The sequence below is a fragment of the Gracilinanus agilis genome, chromosome 3 (genome assembly GCF_016433145.1).
Source record: "Gracilinanus agilis isolate LMUSP501 chromosome 3, AgileGrace, whole genome shotgun sequence".
In the NCBI taxonomy this organism is placed as follows: domain Eukaryota; kingdom Metazoa; phylum Chordata; class Mammalia; order Didelphimorphia; family Didelphidae; genus Gracilinanus; species Gracilinanus agilis.
This window is the reverse complement of record NC_058132.1, coordinates 66,820,093-66,843,414: the sequence shown is the minus strand read 5'-3', so window position 1 is coordinate 66,843,414 and position 23,322 is coordinate 66,820,093. Positions and strand designations below refer to the sequence as shown.

Below are 23,322 nucleotides of genomic sequence, written 5' to 3'. Positions count from 1 at the left end.
TATAATACACAAGTCTGATCAAATCCTTCAGTGGTCTACAGTGCCTTCCAAATAAACAATTAACTCCATAATCAGGTATTTAAAACCATCTTGAATCTGATAAAAAGCTGCTTTGCCAAACTTATTTCACTATATCTCTTCAAGTCAAACTAGATTATTCATGTTTCCCCATATCATCAAGCATTTATTAAGGTCCCTCTATATAAAGGACTAGTGCTAGGCATTAGAGATCCAAGAACATAAAAATATGAAACAAAAATAGAGAAAGCACAACATAACCAAAAGAAATAAATATCAGAACCATTTACAGTTACTCCATTTACACCAAAACATTTATAACACTATTTCTTGTATTAGCAAAGAATTAGAAACAAAGTAGAATGGCTAAACAAATTGTGTATGAATGTAATAGAATTATTACAGCACTCTAAGAAACTGAGTAGATGATGAATACAAAGAAGCTTGGAAATGTTTACATTAAAAGATGTAGAATGAAGTGAGCAGAGCCAAGAAAATAACCATAACAATAGCGAAAAGGGAAAGAACTACCCCCAATCAAAAGTAAATAACGAAATTATAAAGATCAAGGACTCAAATGAAGACATATTAGAAGTAACCAGAATTCCAGAGAATGAAAATGAATGAAATAAAATATAAAAGCAGGGCCTTTTGGGGGCAAAAGTTCCAAAGGCACACCCTATCAACTCCCACCAAGATCCTCAAAAAGGAACACTGATTAACCTTTTTTCTTCAGTTCCAGAGCTCCAGATCCTTTCTGCTGTTATGTTGCCCAAAAACAGAATAGTCTACCTACCCCCAAGTCAAGAAAAGCTAGGAACTCCAAACTTTATATTCAGATGGGAATTGGCTCAATTATTTTCAATTACTATAATATTTCAAATTTCATCCTGGTTAGGCAAAATAACCAACTTATTTTTACAAGAAAATTTCTGACAGTTTTAAAATGTGTGGCCTAAAATGATATCCAAAAGCACTTCCAACACCTTCTGCTGCTGTTTCCTATTCTACTGAACTGAATTACTTTCCTTCTCAAATTTATTATAATCATAAGGTAATCCTGAGCACACAAACAAAAGTGAAACATGTTTAAGTAGAGCAAGTACTTGTTCTCTACCTTAGGAAACAATAAGAGTATAGACATACCAAATTATAGCTGCAATCCTCACAATACATGTAAGCCCTCCCACGTCTTATCCCAGATAGGGGAAGGAAGAAGTGCTCGCATTGGGCTGCTGGGCAGAGGGGCAGGTGATGTGAGAAATGTCCTGTGGCAAGTAAAAGAGAGGGAAAGGGGTGCAGCACCTTTGGCATACGTGTTATAGGTTTGCCAATACAGTTCTAGATTCTTTATCACCAAATAGTTTCAAGTTTTTCCTGCCTACTATATTGTCTACTGTTTTCAAAAGCTTAGAATAAAGTAGAGTTCATCAACTCTATGTCCTATTATTCATTCATTTTCAGTCACCCTTCTTTAATTCTTCTATTACTGTCAAGACTTTTATCTTTGATCCAAACTACTATATATTAAAGATTTCCATTTTTAGAACAGGCACTTAGATGTGGAAGTGGAAGGGACCTCAAGAATTACTGAGAGCCCAACCCCCTCATTTGAAAGATGAGGAAACTGAGGTCAACAAATCTTGAGTAACTTGTTTTTCATACAGTAGGTAAGGATCTAAAACTACATATGGCAGTTTTTCCAATACCACCTTCTCTCTCACTGGAAGAGGGGAAGCTGTAAAGGAATTTCACATACTGAAATTCAAAAAAAGGCTTTGCTGGGAAGGAAGGAATAAAGTTAATAAATAGGATCCTCTAAAGCAGGGGTCGGCAATGTATGGCTCTCGAGCCATATCTGGCTCTTTTGAGGGCCAAGTCAATTTTTTTTCAGGCGCTGTTACAGGAGCGCGCACTATGAGCACTGTACGGCTCTCACGAAATTACATTTTTAAAAATGTGGCATTTATGGCTCTCACGGCCAAAAAGGTTGCTGACCCCTGCTCTAAAACAATGTGCAATGAACAGCTAATTTCCTTAAATATCTAGAAGAAATTCAAAGTAATCATTGGGGAAAAAACACTGAGCCATAATGTTAATAAAAATTAATACAAACAATTTTAAATGATAAAAGGTCAGCAAGATTTGATCTCACAAAAAAATGACCTGAAGATTTTGTTGTTCAGTCCTTTTTCATTCTTGTCCTACTCTTCATGACCTCATTTGGGGTTTTCTTGACAAAGATTCTCTAGTGGTTTGCCATTTCCTTTTCCAGCTTATTCTGCTGATTTGAAAATGGAGGCAAAGAAGGATAAATGACTTGCCAAGGGTCATACAACTTATAAGTGTCTGAGGCCAGATTCTCCAGTGATTCCCAAAGTGGGGGCCACTGCCCCCTGGTGGGTGCTGCAGCGATCCAGGGAGGCAGTAATGCCCACAGGTGCATTTATCTTTCCTATTAATTGCTATTAAAATTTTTAAAAAATTAATTTCCAGGGGGTTAAGTAATATTTTTTTCTGGAAAGGGGGCTGTAGGCCAAAAAATTTTGGGAACCACTGTTCTAGAACCTTGCTGCCCCCAACCTCAGCATTATAGTCCACCAGATACAATTTGTTACAATAGGTTTTCTTGTGCAATTGGCTTCTTTGAATTGCTTCCAGCAGCAAATGGGCCAGTTTAGGGGATTGGCATAATTAGTTTTACTTTAATTCTTACCTTTCATTTTTTAATCAGTACTGTATATTGGTTCCAAGGCAGAATGGTAAGGACTAGGATATTGGGGTTAAGTAACTTGCCCAGGGTCACATGGTTATAAGTGTCTAAGTTCAAATTTGAATCCAAGACTTCCTATCTCTAGGCCTGGGCTCTCAATTTACAGAGCCATTTAGCTGCCCTGAAGCAATGATATAATGTTTTAAGAAACTTGGGATTTTTAGGCAGGAGGAGAGAAAAGGTGGGGTAAGAGAGGAAGTCAAAAGAAGGAAATGATGTCCAACTTGATCAGCAAAAATAAGTCAAGGCTCCCAAAAGATCCCAAAAGAGGTTAGAATAATGAGTTAAATTAAGATTAAATTGAGTTAGAATAAAAGACAAAGTCTACATTTTAGTTAAAAAAAAAAATTAACTTCCCAAGCAGTTTGTGTGAAAAAGTTATCTCAGAAAACAGGGTGTGTTCACTGTTCCTAGAAATCTTCGACCAGAAACTGATGGCTACTTATCAGGAATGCTGTAGAATCTTCATGGTTTGGGGCAAAGATTGGAGGTAGGTGTGACTTCTGAGGTCTTTTTTAACCCTCAGCTTCTATATCCTAGGAAAAACACACTGACCAGCAAAAAGCCAAGCATTGCAATAACTCAAACAGGAGGCTACAGGAAAGTGATGAAGAAGGGGCAGAACTACAATGAACTAAAGGGAACCCTTAGTCACTCAAAACTGGAAAGTTGCTGCCACCCAGTGGAAAGTAGTGTTAAGGCCAGGAAGGAAAGCAGATACACAGACACTGATGGCTAGTATAATCCCAGATCCCATTTAGTTCTCTTCTTTCCAGTACAGCTACAAATTCCTTTTTCTAGTAGTTGTTGTTGTTAAGTAATTTTTTAGTTGCATCTGACTCTTCATGACCCCATTTGGAGTTTTCGTGGCAAAGATACTGAAGTGGTATCCATTTTCTTCTCCAGCTCATTTGACAGATGAGGAACTATGGCAAACAGGGTGAAGTGACTTGCCCAGGACCACACAGCTAGTATCTGAGGATGGATTTGAATTTAGAAAGATGAGTCTTCTTGACTCCAAGCCAGGCACTCTACCCATTGTGCCAAATAACTGCTCCATTTTTCTAATTACTTCACCATAGAGATACCCTCTAATACTCGGCCCTATTTACTTTATTTGCCCTCTGCCTGTGTTCTGCTCCACCCGACTCCCAAACTCCAGGAAGATACTGCTAAGAAAAAAGAAGAAGGTTGTTTTCTCTTAGTTCTAAGTATGTATTAGTTACAAAACAAAAGACAACAAAAAACAACAACAAAAAAAACACAGGCTAACGGGGGCAGCTGGGTAGCTCAGTGGACTGAGAACTAAGCCTAGAGACGGGAGGTCCTAGGTTCAAATCCAGCCTCAGACACTTCCCAGCTGTGTGACCCTAGGCAAGTCACTTGACCCCCATTGCCCACCCTTACCACTCTTCCACCAAGGAACCAATACACAGAAGTTAAGGGTTTAAAAAAAAAAAAACAAAAACAAACAAAAAAAAAAAAAAACACAGGCTAATGCCAACAAATCAGTGGGGTTCCGGGGACTGGAAAATAAGAAATTCACTTTGTGTAAGCTTTTAACCAGCCTTTAGGCACTTATGAATGTCCAAACATACATCCACCACCTAAAGTCCCTTGACAGAAAATCTTTAAATCAGTTAATTTAGTAGATAAAGGCATCTTAATTGTAGCATTTTTAAAGGACAAATATCACAAAGGTTTCCCATTACCCAACCAAAAGCTGCTGTCATGGGAGATTAAGCACTAGTAAAATTTAAAAAATGGGGGCAGCTGGGTAGCTCAGTGGAATGAGAGTCAGGCCTAGAGACAGGAGGTCCTAGGTTCAAACCCGGCCTCAGCCACTTCCCAGCTGTGTGACCCTGGGCAAGTCACTTGCCCCCCATTGCCCACCCTTACCAATCTTCCACCTATGAGACAATACACCGAAGTACAAGGGTTTAAAAAAAAAATTTAAAAAATGTTAGATTCCATAAGCATGGAAATTTTGGGTGCCTGGTTGATGATTAACTGGGAAGAGGCCCATGTCAGATCTTGAGCAAATATAGAAGTCATTTTTTAAAAAAGTTTTTAGTTTAAAACTATAAAACTGAAAATTCACTGCTAAGAAACGAATTTTAGTGTTCTCAAGAAGATAATATAATGTAAAGGGGGAGTGAGGGGTGGAGGAGATCCTGTACTGGGAATTAAAAAATACACCACCAGCTTGATTCTAAACCCTAGCCTCTCCAGCTTCCTAGCTATATGACCCTGGGTAGGTCATTTAACCTTTCTGAATCTCAGTTTCCCTATGTGTAAAAAGAGGGATCTGGACTCAATGAACTAACATTCCATGATTTTTTTCATCTGCTCCATCTACATCATGTATTTTTTCATTTGCTCTGTCCACTTTGCAGTCCTAACAAACCAAATGGTTTTAATTCTGTCATGGATTCCTTCTTAGATTAACATTTTTAAAATGGATAAAATAAAAAGGTTTAATAAATTATATGTGAGTGCAATTATCAAAAGATTTTTATTTCTATATTCATCATGTTATGAAAGACATGTATCACACATACAAGAAAAAAACTCAGGAAGGAAGTGAAAAATGGCATGCTTTGATCTGCATTCAGGCTCCATCAGTTCCTTCTCAGGCAATGGAAAGCATTTTTCATGAGTCCTTTGGAGTTGTTTCGATCATTGCATTAATTCACAATTGATCAGCATACATTATTACTATTACTATACACAATGTTCTCCTGGTTCTGCTTACTTTATATGTCTGCAACACTTTATATATCTTTTCAGGTTTTTCTGAAATTGTACTGTTCGCACAATAGAATTCCATTACAAACACATACCACAAGTTATTCAACCTTTCCCCAACTGATGGACATCCCCTCAGTTTCCATCTTTGCCACCACAAAAAGAACTGCTATAAAAATGTTTGTACAGAGAGGTCCTTTCCCCCTTTCTTTGATCTCTTTTGAGATACAGATCTAGTACTGGTATTGCTGGGGCAAGGGTATGCACAGATTTATGGTTCTTTGGGCAGTTATCATAGTATTAGAAAAAAAAGATTCCTAGATCATATGTTAAGAACCCCTTCCTAAAAATGACCTCTGAGAGATAAAAAATGTAAATAATGAATAATAGCTCACATTCTATAATGCTTTAAGGAGGTTCCTTATGTCATTAACCCCTTAATGTTGGTAATATAAATTTTATTACTCTCATTTTACAGCTCTGGAAAGTAAATGTTCAAGTGACATGCCCAAGGTTCAAATCTTAGTAATGGCAGAATTAAAACAATGAAATCAGGTCTTCTGGCTCCCTTTCATTTTCTCTGTTCCTATTAGTCTGACTTCAATAATACCAGCCCCATATTCCTTAAAACAATGTCATTTTGGGGTCATCGGGGTAGCTCAGTGGGTTGAGAGCCAAGCCTAGAGATGGGAGGTCCTGGGTTCAAATCTGGTTTCAGATACTTCCTAGCTGGGTGACCCTGGGCAAGTCACTTGACCCCCATTGCCTAGCCCTTGCCACTCTTCTGCCATGGAACCAATACATAGTATTAATTCTAAGGCAGAGGTTTTTTTTAAAAATTGTAATTTTTCTTGTTGTTCAGTTGTATCTGACTCTTATGGACCCAATGGACCATACTTCATGTAGAAAAGATAGCATCTGAACTGAGCCTCAAAGGAAACTAGAGATTCCAAGAGGTAAAGTAAGGAGGAAATGCATTCTAGCTAGGAAGGACAGTCAGTGCAAAGCATAGAGTGGAATGCCAATTCCTGGTTGGCCTGGAGTGTGTTTGAAGGGAAGGAAGAGTAGTAAAGTTGGAAAGGTAGGGTGGAAAAATGCTTTTTTGAATCTAGGTAGCAATAGGGATCCACTGGAGTTGACCAAGTAGGGGAAATGACACAGTCAGGCCTCTCTGCTTTAGAAAAAACCATTTTAGGCCCTGAATTTGTATAAGAGAAGATGGGAATGGGATGCAAGAGATATGAAAGAAGAAATTAAACAATTTGGCGAGTAAGAATAGCTAGTGTGAGAGAATAGTAGACAAAAGAGGAATGTGGGTGCAAATTTATAGTCTCAGAGAGTGGCCTGGGGCACAAAGAGATTAAATGACTTACCTAGGGTCACTGGAATTGTCCTGAATAGGAGAGGGGGGGAGGAATTCTTTTTTAACTATATCAAACTGCCTCTTAAATTAAGATTAAAAAAAAAACAAAAACTTCACTTTTCCCATTTCAAAAAATTCATCAAAAAAAAGTTTTCACTGATTAAAAACTCAAAGGTTATTGGGAGGAGATAGGGTGAAGAGTAAAAAGAAGAAATTCACTGTTAACTAAGAAAATGCTAACAGAAACACAAGTGAATTTTGCTATCGGTCACCCCTGTACAACCAAATTAGTAATTTTAGTTATAAAGGAAAATTCTGAATAGGATAACAATAGAGGAATTTGATCTTTCAACTTTTGGAACTTCTATCCTCTAATCCCAAACTCAGTTCAAATTGACAGCTATTGAAAATAATATGCTTCGGCTTTAATTATGACAGCTCTAATTAACATACTCTTTTTTTTTTAAAACTCTTAACTTCTGTGAATTGGCTCATAGGTAGAGGAGTGGTAAGGGTGGGCAATGGGGGTCAAGTGACTTGCCCAGGGTCACACAGCTGGGAAGTGTCTGAGGCTGGATTTGAACCTAGAACCTCCTGTCTCTAGGCCTGACTCTCAATCCACTGAGCTACTCAGCTGCCCCCTAACATACTCTTCTTAAAACAGCCACCAAATGCCTAGTGACTTACAAAATACTTTACATCCATTACTCTGTTTGATCTTCACAATAATCTTGTAAGATAGATGGTATAAATATTATACCCATTTTATGGACATGTAAAGGGTGGCTTCAAAAGGTAAAGCAGATTTTCCAAATCCAGCAGAGATTGCTGGCTGTCTAATATTTAATTTTAGATAATTTTTCAGGGCTAACCCTGAACTTCAGGGACCCAGATCAGCCTGAAGACAATTTCTGGAGAGTTAAGGATCCCTCCAAATAATGCACAGGCTGGACTGCTAAGTCTCTTATCACTAATACATTCAGATTCAAAATAAGAAATCAGCAGGATCCCAATGGTGCTATTCTATTTTTACTACTTAAAAGTTTCTTTTCACTTAAGCCACAACTTAAGGATTGACAGACAATACAATTCAATTCAATTCAATAAATATTTATTAAGAACCTACTATGTACAAGGAAGTATATACAACATAGAACACCCTTAATTATCCAGGCAGAAAAAAGTCAAGTGGAGAAAAATATCTCTAGTCCAAACAATGATACACAGATATACTAAGAAGCTCTGAAATTTGTATTCCTTGGAGAGAGAATAAATGGACAGAGTTGGGAAACTGTGGGAAACCCAAAAGGCAATGGAGAGGCTAAGGATAGGTATGAAGAGGCAGCAGACCTTCGCAAACAAGTATAGTTGTCCGTCACAGTTCACTTATCATGGCTTCATTGTATCATGGGTTTTTAAAAAATATATATCTAATTCTGTATTATGGGATTTTCACTATATTACAAGATTTTGTGGATGAATACCATACTGTACACAATGGAAATGCAGTACGCCTCTACGGCTTGTGCAAAGGTGACCAACCATAGCAATATGTTCTATAGCCTGGGTGCTGATTGGCTCAGTGACTCATTGGTCGGTTTGTTCTCCCAATACTTCATGGATTTTCACCTATTGCAAGGGTCTCTGGAACATTAACTCTTTCGATAGGTGAGGGATCACTGTAGTTATGAAAGAGAATCAATTAATAAATGAACAAACATAACACAGTGTCCCAAAGTCATAGTATAGTTCAATTTTTAAGTCAGTGGTGGCAAACCTATGGCACAGATGCTGAAGATGGCCCACAGAGCACTCTCTGTAGTTATGAGTACTGTCTCTACACTGAGAACATTTCTCTTATCACCTGCCTCCCTGCCCCCCTGTAGCCCAATGAGAACACTTCCTCCCTCCCCTGTCTGGGGTAAGGGGGCAACTTGGCAGGGGTGGAGGGGAGAGAAGCATTTAGTCTCTAAAAGATTTGCCATCACTGTGTTAAGCCATTAAAGCTATTAACACTATTAAAGCTTAAAACCACATGAAGCCTTTTGGGATATTGTGCTAAAAGTACCTATGTGATAAGAGCTATGCTAAAAACTAGAGATAAAGACAGAGATGAAACACTCTAATCCCCAAAGGCATCTAACAGCGTAGTTGTCACATCTCAAGTGTCTTCCCAGGCTTCTCTGAAACTGTCCTTCATTGGGGGCAGCTGGGAAGCTCAGTGGTTCGAGAGCCAGGTGAGAGAAGGGAGGGCCTAGAGACAGGAGGTCCTAGGTTCAAATCTGACCTCAGACACTTCCCAGCTGTGTGACCCTGGGCAAGTCACTTAACCCCCATTGCCTACCCTTACCACTCTTCTGCCTTGGAGCCAATACACAGTATTGACTCCAAGATGGAAGGTAAGGGTTTAAAAAAAAAAACTGTCCATCATCATCTCTTACAAGAAAAGAGTATTCTATTGCATTCTATTCATTCCCAAATGATGGCACCAAGCTCCTCCATTTCCATTTTTTAGATAACAAAATGTTCTTACTCCTCCATGCCAGACATTGTGCTGGGAATACCAAGAAAAGCCAAAGGCAGCCAGGAGCAGGGTCCATTTATTCACTGGCTATGCCACATCTTGATGTTAACTTGAATGGATGAAGACTTTGTAGAAACTATCCACTCTTCACTGGAACAAAAGTGGTAAAGGGCTGACATTCTGGGAGGAAATGTCTGTACTTCAGTTCTTTTAGCTTTATCCCAGATCCCCCTTCTTCAGGTCATTCTCAATTACCCCAGTGCTGGTACCTGCTCCTTTGAAATTAACTACTACCCATTCTGTAAAGTTCTTAAAAGAACTGAGTTATTAAACATTGCCTTCTCTGTTAAAAAGTGAACTCCTGGGGCAGCTGGGTAGCTCAGTGGAATGAAAGTCAGGCCTAGAGACAGGAGGTCCTAGGTTCAAACCCGGCCTCAGCCACTTCCCAGTTGTGTGACCCTGGGCAAGTCACTTGACCCCCATTGCCCACCCTTACCAATCTTCCACCTATAAGACAATACACTGAAGTACAAGGGTAAAAAAAAAAAAAAAAGTAAACTCCTGGGGGCAAAGTCTGCCCTTTGCTTTTCTTGGTATCCTCATGCCAAACAAAGTGATGGCAAATAGTAAGCATCCAGCAAATGCTTATTTCCCGACTTGACTAAATCATTCATCAAAACCAATCTGTCTGACATATTAACCTCTATAATACCATCAGTACAAAGATAGCAAATAAAGGCAATTGTAGCTGAGAAGAATTTGTCTCTCCCTTGTCCTTGGTTTATCATTCAGAATAAGAAAATTATACAGAGCTTCACAAGGCAGATTTAAAATTCCTAAGTGATAAATTCACACTCTAAAAAGGCACAGTCGTCTTAAATAGCCCATTCAGACTTATTAAAAATGACAAGGATTTGGCCTACATCTCTTGGAGACCTATATAAGAAAAAAACAGAATAGATGCATATCTTTACACACTGATTTTTTTGTTGAAACAAACCTAAGAAGTTAGGGAAGCCAATGCTGACATGAGAGCCCTAAGGCTCCAGGCAGGTAGAATTCTCCATTCCAATCCCAACTCTAACCCTGAGAGACTTAAACGTATGTGTCAAATCACTCCCAACATCCTACTTCACAGGGTTGGCATAAGGAAAACCCTTTGTAAATTATAGAACACCAAATCTGAATTGCTATTTTCTTTAACTAACCCAATCTCCTCATTTTACAGATGAGGAATGAACGTATAAATTAAAAAAAGCTCTGTGCTAAGTGCTGGGACTACAAACAGAAAAGTAAACCAACCTGCTCTCAGGGAGTTTATATTCTAAGGAGGTGAAAAAACATATGGAAGATTTCAGCTACAAGTTAGAGAATCTCAGGATACGTAGCTAGTTTGTGTGCATAGAGTAGGCATCGTAAAAAAATCTAGAAAAACAAATATTCAAATTTTAATGTAATAGGACCTTTACTTTTAAAATAAAGTAGCAACTTCAAAATTTAAGAATCAATTCATGAAAATTACACTTGGAAATTTCAAAAAGCCTTCAACCATAACTTAACCATAACTGTTTAAAGTTTAACATTCTACAGGAACATTAAAAAAATTAGTATTAATTTTCCCTCCAAGAAAAAGTCAGCTCCTCCCACTAGTTAAACATTGCACTGCTATGGCCACACTGTTAAACATTGAGTGGTATGAATAGCTATCTGAATAGGTGTGGTTCACTGATAAAAAGTAGAAACATTTCATGTTTGTCCAGTTTCTCTCAGGAAAAACCACAACTGACTTCTAGAAGTATTATCCTTAGAAAAAGTAGTTTACTATTTTAAATCTAAGAGCAAGAAGTATTTGATAGAGCTAGGGGGACCCCTAATGTAATTGATGTAAAAAGTTTTCTTGGGGGCAGCTGGGTGGCTCAGGGATTGAGAGCTAGGCTTAGAGGCCCTAGGCTTAGAGGTCCTAGGTTCAACTCTGGTCTTAGACACTTCTTAACTGTGTGACCCTGAGCAAGTCACTCAACCCCCATTGCTTAGCCCTTACCACTCTTCTGCCTTAGAACCAATACATAGTATTAATTTAAAAAAAATTTTTTTTTCTGGAAACAAGTAGAATCTTGTGATTCAAAAATATTATTCTACCTGTGGTTTCATCTTTAAAATTTGGAGAAAACTCAGATTTAGAGATCCTTGAGAAGAATTTCAGTACCTCTAGCACTTTCTACAGTGCTTGGCACATAGTAGATATGATACCCAGGGAGGTGAAGAGACTTCTCCGGGGGTTACACAGTGAGCTAAGGGTAAAGAATCTTGAACTCCAGATCTCAGGCCTCACAATACATGACTCTGGAAAGAAATCTATTCTTAACTCAAGAAGAGTTAAGCCAAAGCCTTTCAAATGTAAAATCCAAACCCAAACCAAACACCTTCCAGGCACTATAAGCCTGAATATTTATACATTATGTTATATATTACTTATACATTAATTATGTCCTACTCAAGATACAAATTGCAAAATTCAGAGACTCAAAACTATCCAATCTCTATAACTGATGCACTAAACTTAGCTCCCATTTACAAAATCTCTAATAATTAGGTTTCTTCCTAAAAATGTGTAAGATTAGTTTTGATGTTTTGGATGGATGCTTTCCATATCACCTCTAAAAGATTTTTAGATCCTGGAGGCATCCACCTCATTTTTCCCTCCATTCCTTTCCCTTAACACCACAATGAAACTGGGCTAGGGCCAAGAAAACTCTAACATCTCTGAGTTTATAAATTGAGCTCCGCCAATTCTTTAACTGTTTGCTTTACTGGATCCTAACAAAAACTCTTGAGTTCACGAGTTGGAAACAATGGTAGCGATGGTCTTCACTATGGCACTGTTATCTCTTTTGGTTAAGGGAGCACAGTGGCCCAGCACATTTGCCCTCTCACATTTTTCCCCAGCTTGTATAGCCTTGAGAGAAGCCCAGACAAGTTAAAAAGTATTCATTTACCAAATGCTTTAGAACACTGTTATGAATTATTCCATACAGCATGAAGGTGAGTTTACTTAGTCACTGAATTCATATAGTTTAAATCTACCAAAGGGCACTACATGATTGAGGCTAGTATTACACAGTTTTTTATAGCTTGTTTGAACAATGTATACAAAACATGTTTTCATTCTAAGAAGCAGAGCAGTATATGGAAGAAGTAATGAATAAAAAGTCAGAAGACTAGAGCTCCAATCACAGTTTTCCCACTTATAAGTGTGACCTTGGGCAAGTCCTTTCATTGGGCTGAGTCTCAGTAGGAGGTGGTTTGGGATTAGATGATCTCTAAAATCTCTCCCAACTCTAATCTGATCTCTTTTTGGTCCAGCAGATGCCCTCACTAACGCATTCCTCCTTTTTCTTATCTTTTAATTACTTTTTCCTTATTTACCACCAGTTCCTTCTGAGAAGCTACAGCATGTCCATGTTTCCTTCATCCTTAAAACATTTGAAGATCCTACTGTCTCTACTAAACATCTCTTCTCCCATTCTCAGCTATTCATATTCAAGTTTTGACTCCTTGTTTTCCATTTACATTTCCAATGTAAATAAAGAAAATATTTTATCACTCTAGCAATGTTCCTTAAACAAACACCATACACACAAGATACCAAGATCTGAGATTCAAGATTAGTTTTTATTTTCAGAAAACTACCAAATGAAGCATCCAGGGATATTATAGCCTCAAAATAGACTTAACTGGCTCAACATAAATTCAATGCTCACACTCTTGGAACAGCCACAGGACTTACTTTCACAACTGGTATCATCTTGTCTAGTACCTATCACTTTACTTTCACTAAATATAATAAGTAGGATATGTTGAGCAAAAACTCTCAGGTTGTCACAATTCATATTTTACACTTAAAATACAATGTAGAAGTTTTAATGCACAAAGTCTACATGTGAAGGTCTTGCAGTGCCAACCATCTCTTGTCTGCCTGCATAAAACATCAGGATTCCACTTCCTCTCCAAACACTTCCTCAAAAGATTTTTGGTTCTAAATCTCTGTCTTTCTCTTTTCTTCAACTAATGTTTTCCTGCAGTCTTGTTTACAAAAATGAGTCACAAAGGACATTCTCTATTCTACAAATATGAATATGAAGGGTGAATGGATAAGGTAAATAACTATAAGATTAATCAAAGCAATCTTATAGTTTTAAAATTCAAAAGTATTCTTAAATTTCTTTAAAATTCATGACAAATCTGAATAACAGGAGTTAAATAAAAACTTGAAAGAAATAAGTCTTAATTTTTCTAAAAACAACAACTAAGAAATAAAGGCCAGTTTTCAAGTTTATTAATGCCTTTCTGTTTTTCAAGATGGTTATTATATCTCTTGGATCTGATAACAAACATCTAATGCAGTGATGGGCAAACTTTTTAAAGAGGGGTTCAAAGGAAAGGAAATGCTCATCTGTCAGTCTGTTTCTAAGACAACTCTTTCGAAGTTTCATTGTATTGGATCCTACTCATTGTATTCTTCAGATTAGGAAGAATGTCACTGTGGCCTGATAGAACATTTCAGAGGGCCAGCAACTGGCCTGCAGGCCATAGTTTGCCCATCACTGATCTAATGTATAAGAGAGGTTTTCAATTTTGGAAGGCAAAGTCAAGTTCAATATACTCTCATTTCTCACAAAATCTTAATTTAAAACTAGAAGGGACCACAGAGATTTCCTAATCCAACTTCTCATTTTACAGTTAAGGATACTGAGGCCCAGAAGTTAAGTGATTTATTGGAGATTACAGAGACAGTAACAAAACCAGAATTTGAATGCAGATTTCTTGATTCCAAATCCAGCACCCTCTCCACTAGACAGCTATCTTCTCCTCATGTCACATAAAAAGCAGCACAAGCCAAAGACCTAAGTATCAATCCCAAGCTCTGGCACTTAATCATTGTATAACTTACCATAACTCTGAGTCCCAGCTTCTTCCATTGTATAAAGGAGAGGCTCAAATGAGCTAGAGTACTTTGTACAGAAAAGTACATCAGGATTGAAAACCACAAGGCAAATACCAAATATTATTCTTACTATCAAAATAGTCAAGTCATTCTTTTAAGATTCTTTTCTAACTGGCAAAACCAAAAATCATCAAATCTTAAAAGGTGAAAGGGATCAACCTAGTCCTAATAGAATTTCTATCATGAAATGTGACTCGCCTCTGCAGACAAAATTCAATCCAAATGGTCATGAAGACTCTGCTTGAATACTACTACCAGGGAAAGACAAACTTGCTAACTCAAGTAGTGATACATGTCATTTGTTCTCATTGTTAGGAAGCTTTTCCTGAAACTGCACCAAGGTCTACTCAAAAAGTCATCATTTTGAAGCCTGTGATTCCACTGATAGTTAAACATTTCATTGTATGATGAAAAGAACCTGGTTTTAGGGGCAGCTAGGTCACAGAGCGGATAGGCCTGGCTTCAGGAGGTCTTGGATTCAAATTCAATCTGGGCAAGTCAATTAAACCCCATTGCTTAGCTGCTGCTACTTTGTCTAAGAACTGACAATAAGACAGAAGGGGCAAGAAGGAAGGAGAGAGAGAGTAAAAGCAGGGAGGAAGGAAGGATGGAAGGTCTGACCTGATTTAAAAGAATCCACTCTGATGTTTGGCTACCTGAGGGACCTTGAGTAGGAAACTTAATCTCTCTGAAACTTGGTTTCCTAATTTGAAAAAAAATGACCAAAAAAGGTTAGACCAGTTGGAGGCCTTTGGATCTAGACCTACTGAACTGAGGAATAAATATCAGTGATTTTATCCTTCCTCTACCAACAAAACTCTCTGTCCCTCTACAATTTATCCATAGAATGGCTGTGGCTAAAAAAAATCATTACTGTGTCCAAACTGGTGGTGGAACTATCCAAACTTAACTAAGGCTTCCTCAATCAATATGCATTGAGTCAGTCTATCACCAAAGCATATTCAAAATCTTTCCAGATTAGTAGGGCCTGCCAGAATTTGGGCTCCAATGGCATAGCCAAACCTTCCATCACATAAATGAGACACCAAGAGACCTGAAATGGAGGAAGCCCAGACTAAATACTTTAAAAAATGAAGACGTGTACATCAGACTAAATTCCCAATCAAAATTCTATTTTATAACCTTCATTTTAGTCATGCCAAAAATAATGTAAGAAAACAAATGAAATGTTACCAGATCAGTTCTTTACTATGTAGGGCTCAAAATATCACCTCTCTGAGCAAAGATGCTGTGCTTGACCTATCATTCACAACCTATTTGCTTTGAGTGATTGTCCCAGAAATGAGGAGAGCCTTTTCTCTCATGGTTGCCAAAGATTTTGAAACCTAGTGACCATCCCGATGTTGATGAGCCTCTCCCTACTTAGCTGACCCTGTATTAGGATCATTCCCAACTTAGTAGAACTTTCCAGAATTCTCTTTCTAATATGGCATAGCTTCCACCACAATGAGCTCTCAAGAGTACCAACTTCAATTGTTTTTACTTAAATAACCCTCTGCAAACCATAAGGTGTTAAATAAATGTGTTATTCCCCATGACAAGAATGTCCCGATCAGCTGTCTCCTCTCCTAGAAACATTCTCTTGGTCACACAGGCAACCACCAAAGAATGAAAGATATTATTCTCATTATAAATGGGGAAACAGGCTCAGAGAGGTCATTAACTGTGGTAAAACAGTAGATAAATGTAAATTTTTAACAAACTAAATTCAATAAATACTAACTACTTGCTATATGCAAAGCACTGGGCCAGAGACCCCTCACAGAGATTACTTTCTACATGTAAGGAAATGACTAGTATTCAAGAGAGCTATAAATGACTTGGGACAACATGATGGGGTTAAAGTAAAATTAAGACTAAAAATAACAAAGGGAAAAAAATCTCAGTAAAGAGTAGCCACTTTCAGCAAGGAGATCAAAGAAGGCCTGCCAAAAGAGGGTTAACAAATGATCTGAGCCTATAAGAATAAGATTATATTAGGTTGAGATGGAAAGGAAATTATTTGTGGACTAAGCAAATATGTTCAATCATATCCAAATTGTGATCCTGTGGACCACAGCAATCCAAGGGATTTTGGGGGCAAGGATGCTAGAATGGTTTTGTCATTTTTTGATCCAGTGGGTCCTTTGGTCAGGCAGAGGGGTTAAGTGACTTGACCAGGATCACACAGCTAGGAAGTATTTGAGGCTAGATTTGAACTTAGGTGTTCCTGACTCCAGATCTAGTGCTCTCAATCACTGAACCATAGCTACCTCTAAAAAGGATCAGGAGATGGCAAACTGAGTTCAATGAATAACTTTAGGCTGGAATAGAGGGAAAATTTGTTTTAAAATTTTTAATAAAATAAATGAGTTGAGGGGCAGCTGGGTAGCTCAGTGGATTGAGAGCCAGGCCTAGAGACAGGAGGTCCTAGGTTCAAATCTGGCCTCAGATATTTCCTAGCTGTGTGACCCTGGGCAAGTCACTTGACCCCCATTGCCTACCCTTACCACTCTTCTGCCTTGGAGCCAATACACAGTATTGACTCCAAGACGAAAGGTAAGGGCCTAAAAAAATAAATTAATTAATTAAATAAATTAGTTGATAGGGTTTTATCATCATCATCAAATCAACATGGAAAGCTTTGCAAACCTTATAATGCTCTCTCATACAATAAAGCCCTAGCTCTCTGACCAAGTTTAACAAGACCGCTAAAAACATAATCACACCAAGTACATTCATCATTCATCTACCCTCTTCCTCCCCAAATGACCTTTCCTTCCTCCAACTTGCACCTCTCTTCCCCTTATGTTCCATTTTATGTGAAATTTACTTGCAGAAGATGCCACAGGGCTCTTACTATTAGTGATATTAAGACAAGGATAGATCTGATCTTCCCTAAAGACTAGCACAATGTCCCTGAACATTGTAGGGGCTTAATATACACTTGCTGTGTTGAAAAAAATAACCATCAAAAGTACCCATAGCTAAAATGTCAAATAGGTTAACTAAGGATAGAACTGAGCACTAAACTAACTAGCTTACAGAGGAAAAACGACTTTTGGCTTTAGTCACACTACTATCCTGGAACCACATCTAGATCCCACTCCAAATGACAGTACTTAATTTATAAGAATTTATTGTTCTCAATGAGTTGTGGCTGAACTGCAATATACTCAAGTAATTTCTGTGGACACAGGCTAAACGGTACTGAACTTCAAAAAAAGAAATTCTATCATAGAGGTGGAATGAAAATGTTCAAAACAGCTTCCACAGATCAGGAACTGGGCATTAATTCTGTCACACATTTTAACAAGGAAATTTTTAAATGAAGAGTGAAAGAGCTACTTTTGGTGATCACAACATGGCCTGCATTGGACATTAAGTCTAGGTCTTAATTGCCAGCTCAGAAAAAGAATATTAAAGAAAACAGGATCTCGACAATTCTCCTAAGTACTTAGAATCTCCTCTCCTTTGAACTTGCTACATTTTTTCCCACTAACAGTAATATATTCTATTATGTATTTGTGGATCTGCCTTATTCCTCTATTATATGGTGAACTCCTAGAAGGTAAGAAGTGTCATTTCAACTTGTAACTCCAGCCCACAGAAGGCAATGGAAAAAAAAAAGAGACAAATAAGGATATAAACAGTTCTTTTCATTAGTGTTTCAAGATCAGTAGCTTTTCAAATACATTCACTAACAATACATTTGTTAATAAATACTTCTTTAATAAAGTAATATTCATCAAAACTATCAGCCAGAACACCTACCCACAGGGCCACTGAAATCAACAGCATTACCCTACAAATGGCTATCCCTTGGCCACCATCCAATGGAATTACAATACCATTAAGAAACATCCAAGGAGTATGCACCAAGTGAAAGGCATCTAGAAATTTGAGGAGGGAGATCACTTCCAGCTAAGGCAGGAAGGAAGAAGAAGGGAAGGAATAGGGGATTAGGGAAAGCTTCATGAAGATGGGGCACTTGAGTCAAGCCTGGAAAAAAAGGAATTTCAACAAGCAGAAATGGAGTAGGAAGAAGGCTAAAAGGCTATGAGTTTATTCCTGAAGGTTAGGATGTTACAAGCAAAGGCACTAAAAGGAGAGGATAGAGCGGCAGTAAGACAGCCAGGTTGGCTTGCATGTAGATTATATGATGCTCATCATTGGTAGATAAGGTTGAAAGGATAGTTGGAGGTCAGATTATGCCCGGAATGCTAACCTATAGTTTCTATTTTGTTTAGCAGTCAATTTGGAACCACTGAATGCACGTTAAGAGAAGAATGATTTCACAATGCATGCAGAAAAACAGTAAATTAAGTCAGACAATTATGAAGGACACAACATTAAAGCTAGAAGAGACCTCACAAAGTGTCTCTCTCATTCTATACACTATGAAGAAAACAGAGGTCCAAAACAGTTGTCAGTTTAAGCAATAAAGTTTGCAAGCATCAGAGGTAGGTCTTCATGTTTCCAGTGTCAACTAGTACTCTTTCCAAAGCACCACATCATCTCGGTACCTTAAACATTTTTTTACTGCTATTCCCAGAAATTGATCTCATAAGGTTTAACAGTCACAAAATTTCAACTTCCTCCAACCCCTCTTCATCTTCTGGGCATTTTTTCCTTTTATATTAATTTTTTTCCATCAAAAGCTCTAGTTCAGGATGAGAGGGTTAGCAGCCATACTATCATCACCTATCTCTGACAGCTGACAGACAATGATTTGTTCATTCGTTAGCATTCCCTTCATTGTATGCCTTCAAAAACTTCCAATATCTCAACTAATTCTGTGGTTGTTCATCCAAGATTGATTGAGAGAAATCAGAGAGAAATTAGAAATATGTGTTGATAGGTCAAAAAGTTAAAGGCAGGCAAATGGGAGACTGAAAGTGATGGGGGTTGAGGGGACAGAGAACTAAATTCCTGGCCCTCCCCATCCTATGGGGTGGCTAGGTAGCAGAGTGGATAGAGTGCCAAGCCAGAAGTCAAGAAAACCCATTTCCATGAGTTCGAATATGGTCTCAGACACTTACTACCTATGTGACCTGGGCAAATCGCTTAACCCTGCTGCGTCAATTTCTCCCTCAGTAAAATGAGCTGAAGGAAGCAAGCCACTCTAGTATCTTTGCAAGGAAAACCCCAAATGGGGTCATGAAGAATCTGACATGATTGAACAACAACCTTAACGCAACTGTAATAAAATTAGAAGATCCCAAAGTCCATAATTCCCTTTTCCATGAAGTGGAAGTGATTTCCCGGTAACTGTAAACCTTATTTTCCTTCTCTCAGCTTTCCCAACACAACCTGAAAACATATAGCAACCTATTCTATGTAAAAGATTTCTCCAGGTCTGAGATTGGAAATATTAAATAGTAATAAAAATTAGTTGCTCCGGGGTGTCTCTCTTTAAATTGAATGTGACAATACTCATGAAGATATTTTCTAAAGAGACTGAGAAGGCATTTAAAAATGTCTTTAAGGAAGTTACAAGGTAACCAAATTTCCTTTGAACATATGGCATTCTCCAGTTTCTGTTAAGAATCGGTATTTCTCTCCCCCCAAAATAACTTCTGATCTCCCAACTCTGTGCAGTGCACTGGTATCTTTTGTTGGCTTCTTAAATCACTGGGTTTCTAGTTTCTCACTAAATCAGAGCCTTCAACTCACCAATTCATTCTTTTCACTTTTTTGTTTTACACAAGAAGAATGCGAAAGGAAAATAGTTTGAGGGGTGGGTCGGAGGAATTCGGTGAGGAAAAGTGGAGTCGAAGGCTGCCCGTAATGGATAGGAAACCCTGCCCGGGCTGCCCTTTAACGCCGTTCCTCCAGCATGAACCTTCAGAATACTCATGCTCCGATTCTCCCGAGGTCCCAGTTCCAACCTCCCTTCAACTCCTCTAGGAGTCCTAAATCCTGACCTACAATCAAAATCTTGATGGGGCGGGCAGCCCTTAGCATCCCTAGAAAGAATAGCCACATGGATGCATAGATCTAAGAGTTAAATCAACAAGCTGGTATTAAGTGCTAAACGAAGGAGCTATGTCCCCCCCCCCCAAAAAAAAAGAAGAAAAAGAAAAAGAGAGAGAGAGAGAGAGAAAGGCAGTTCCTGCTCTCGAGAAGCTCCTAATCCTGCTGGAATGAGTCTGGGGGCCACCTAGTCCAACCTCACCAACACCAGTCTCCCGGGTTGGGACTGAAACCCAGACAAATGAGTTACTTGAGGTCCCTCTGGCAGTGAAGGACAGAGGCTCCGGGCCCCAGGCCACGACAAGAACCCCTCCCTCCCTAGAAGAGGGATCCCTCGTAGTTTTTGGCCGTGGCCCCGGAGAGCCCTAACGGGCGTCGGAAAAACGGAGGATGCAGCGGGTGGCCAGTTGGGTTTATTCGTTGGACTTTGACCCGCTCCTGTTACGGTAACAGGATCCTCCTCCGTCGCCGCCACCGTTCCTCCCTTCGGGGCCCGGGGCTTCTTCGCGCCCCTCTCCCTGGGGTAGACCCGAACAAAAGCCGCCGCGAGGCCGGGGATGGGGGGGGGGGTGTAGCGGAGCCGGGGCCAGACTGAGGAAGAGCGGCCAGAGGCCCCAGCCTGCCCCGGAGGGCCAGCGCCCGGGAGCTGTAACTCCGGTCCCCGCCCCACGAAAGCCCCTTCTCCAAACCCTCTCACTCACCTCCTCGGCCCTTCAGACCGGCAGCAGCCGCCGCCTCGGCCGTTTCCTCCGGAAGTCCGCGCTCACCTGCCCAGCGGCCGCCGCCGCCGCCACCGCCGCCGCCTGTGCAGTCAGCCCCCGAGCGGGGCGGAGAAACGGCACGGGACGGTTAAGGGGAGGGGTGAAGACAGGGGCCCGTCGCGAGGCACTCTGGGGCTTGTAGTTCATAGAGGGGCTGGCGGGGGTGTATATGTGTGTGTGTGTGTGTGTGTGTGTGTGTGTGTGTAGGGGGCGGAGCGGAGAGAGGAGGAGGAGAAGAGGAGGGCCGTACAAAATGGTGGGGCAGGCCGCTCGGTCTCCGGCAGTGCACGGTCCTAAGGGAGGCAGGTGGTGTGCGTGCCCACTCCCTTGCTCCTCCCCTCCTAGGGAGAGGACTCTGAGGCTAGTTCAGGCGCGGTGTTCCAGGGAAAGTCAAGGAGAGGGAATTGTTGGGGGCGGGGAGGTCTAGAGCAACTAGAGCCCTTGAGGCTTGACCATCTTCTACAGGAAGCTATTCTCAAGTCTTAATTCCTGTGCCTTCCCGCTGTTAATTATTATTTCTTATTTATCCTGTATGTAGCTTGTTTGGTATGTGTTTCTTTGCTTGCTATATCCATTAGATTATAAACTTCTTGAGAGCAAGAATTTTTGCCTCTTTTTGGATCCCCCAGTGCTTAGCATAATGATTGGCACACAGTAGGCACTTAATCATGTGTGCCTAATTAAGGTCCGATTAACTTGCCTGTACTCGAACAAGTCATAAGTGACAGCAAGGATTTGAATGGAGGCCTTCTAATTTGAAATCCCTGATTTCTTTCCACTAGAATATGTTAATTTGCCTTCAAGTGATTTTAAAAGAGCATAGATCTCAACCTCCTTGTTTTTGTTGTTCAGTTGTGTCTGACTCTTCCTTCCTGGCCCCATGGGCCATAGCTATCCTTGGGGTTTTTTTGGCAAGGATGCTGGAGTGGTTTCATTCTCCAGTAGATTTAGTATTTTCACAGAGAAACTGAAAAGAGACTTGCTCATGGTCATTTTATCAGACTATAAACTACTGGGAGGGACTTCAAGGATTATCTACTCCAATTCCATTCATTTAATCCTCATCATCTCACCTCCTGGTTACAGATGAGAAAAGCAGGCTTAAAATGACCTCAAGAATTGACTAATAATTTAGGGCAGAATTTGGTATGGAAACAAAGGCTCTCTAATTTTGAATCTAGAGCTCTTCTCACCTTTGGGGCTGGAAAGAAGAGTTTTTTCTGGAGGGAAATATTTAGTCTGTGTGTTAATTTGGGGGACAGCAAAAAGTTAGGGGCCATGTCTTGCAGTCAACTATAAAGCCAGTTCCACAGATATTCTCCTTCAAGAGCCGTAAAGCTCTCAACTCCTACTCTCTTGACAGAAGTCTGAGAATGCATTTGGTTTTTTGTTGTTCAGTCATTTTGGTTGTTTCTGACACTTTTTATAGATGAGGAAACAGAGTCAAACAGGTTGAGTGACTTGCCCAAGGTCACACAACTAGGAAGTGACTGAGACCCAATTTGAACTATGAAGATGAGTTTCTGATTCACTTTCTTCGTCTGTAAAATAAGCTGGAAAAGAAATTGGCAAATCACTCCAGTATCTTTGCCAAGAAAACCCCAAATGGGGTCATGGAAAGTTTGACATGACTAAAAAAAAAAAAAAAAAAGACTGAACAACAAGTGATACATAAACAAGTCTTTACTTTGTCCTTTGATTTTCTTTTTTCTATTTTATTCTATTTCATTTGGAGGACAAGAGTTTTTAAAATTGAGAAACATGTAATTGCCTTCTAATAAATGTATCCACAGCATTGATTTTTCATAAATGTTGCCACTTTCTGGTTTAGAGTATGAATTGGAAGATGTTCCAATGATTAAATTAAATATTTAAATTTTTAAATTACCCATCAAACACATATTTCACAAGGAAATTTCTGTTACAAAATGAATTTGCTTCCCATTTATTTTTGTTATCAATAAGAAAAGTAACCATTTTAAAATTCAGCTTAAATACCCTTAATTGTATTATCATACAAAATTTATTTACAAAGAGCTTTCCTTTTAATGGAATGTACTTTTGTTTTTGTTTTTGTAAAGTTTATTTTTCCTGTAACAACTTGAAAAACTGTAGTTTTTCATTCATATTACTTGGTACCAGTAATTGTAAAGC

The 23,322-nt window shown here is 39.2% G+C and overlaps 1 protein-coding gene across 2 annotated transcripts in view; it reads right to left on the bottom strand.

The window, feature by feature from the left end:
* The window catches only part of PHACTR4 (phosphatase and actin regulator 4), a 117,964-nt gene extending 96,755 nt beyond the window's left edge, over nt 1–21,209 (bottom strand). The window contains exon 1 of one of the 2 annotated variants that reach the window (XM_044667946.1): nt 21,109–21,209. The gene's annotated coding sequence lies outside the window, so the exon portion shown is untranslated. The remainder of the gene's footprint in view (nt 1–21,108) is intronic. The other variant, XM_044667945.1, reaches the window with a different exon arrangement.
* Nucleotides 21,210–23,322: the final 2,113 nt, after the last annotated feature.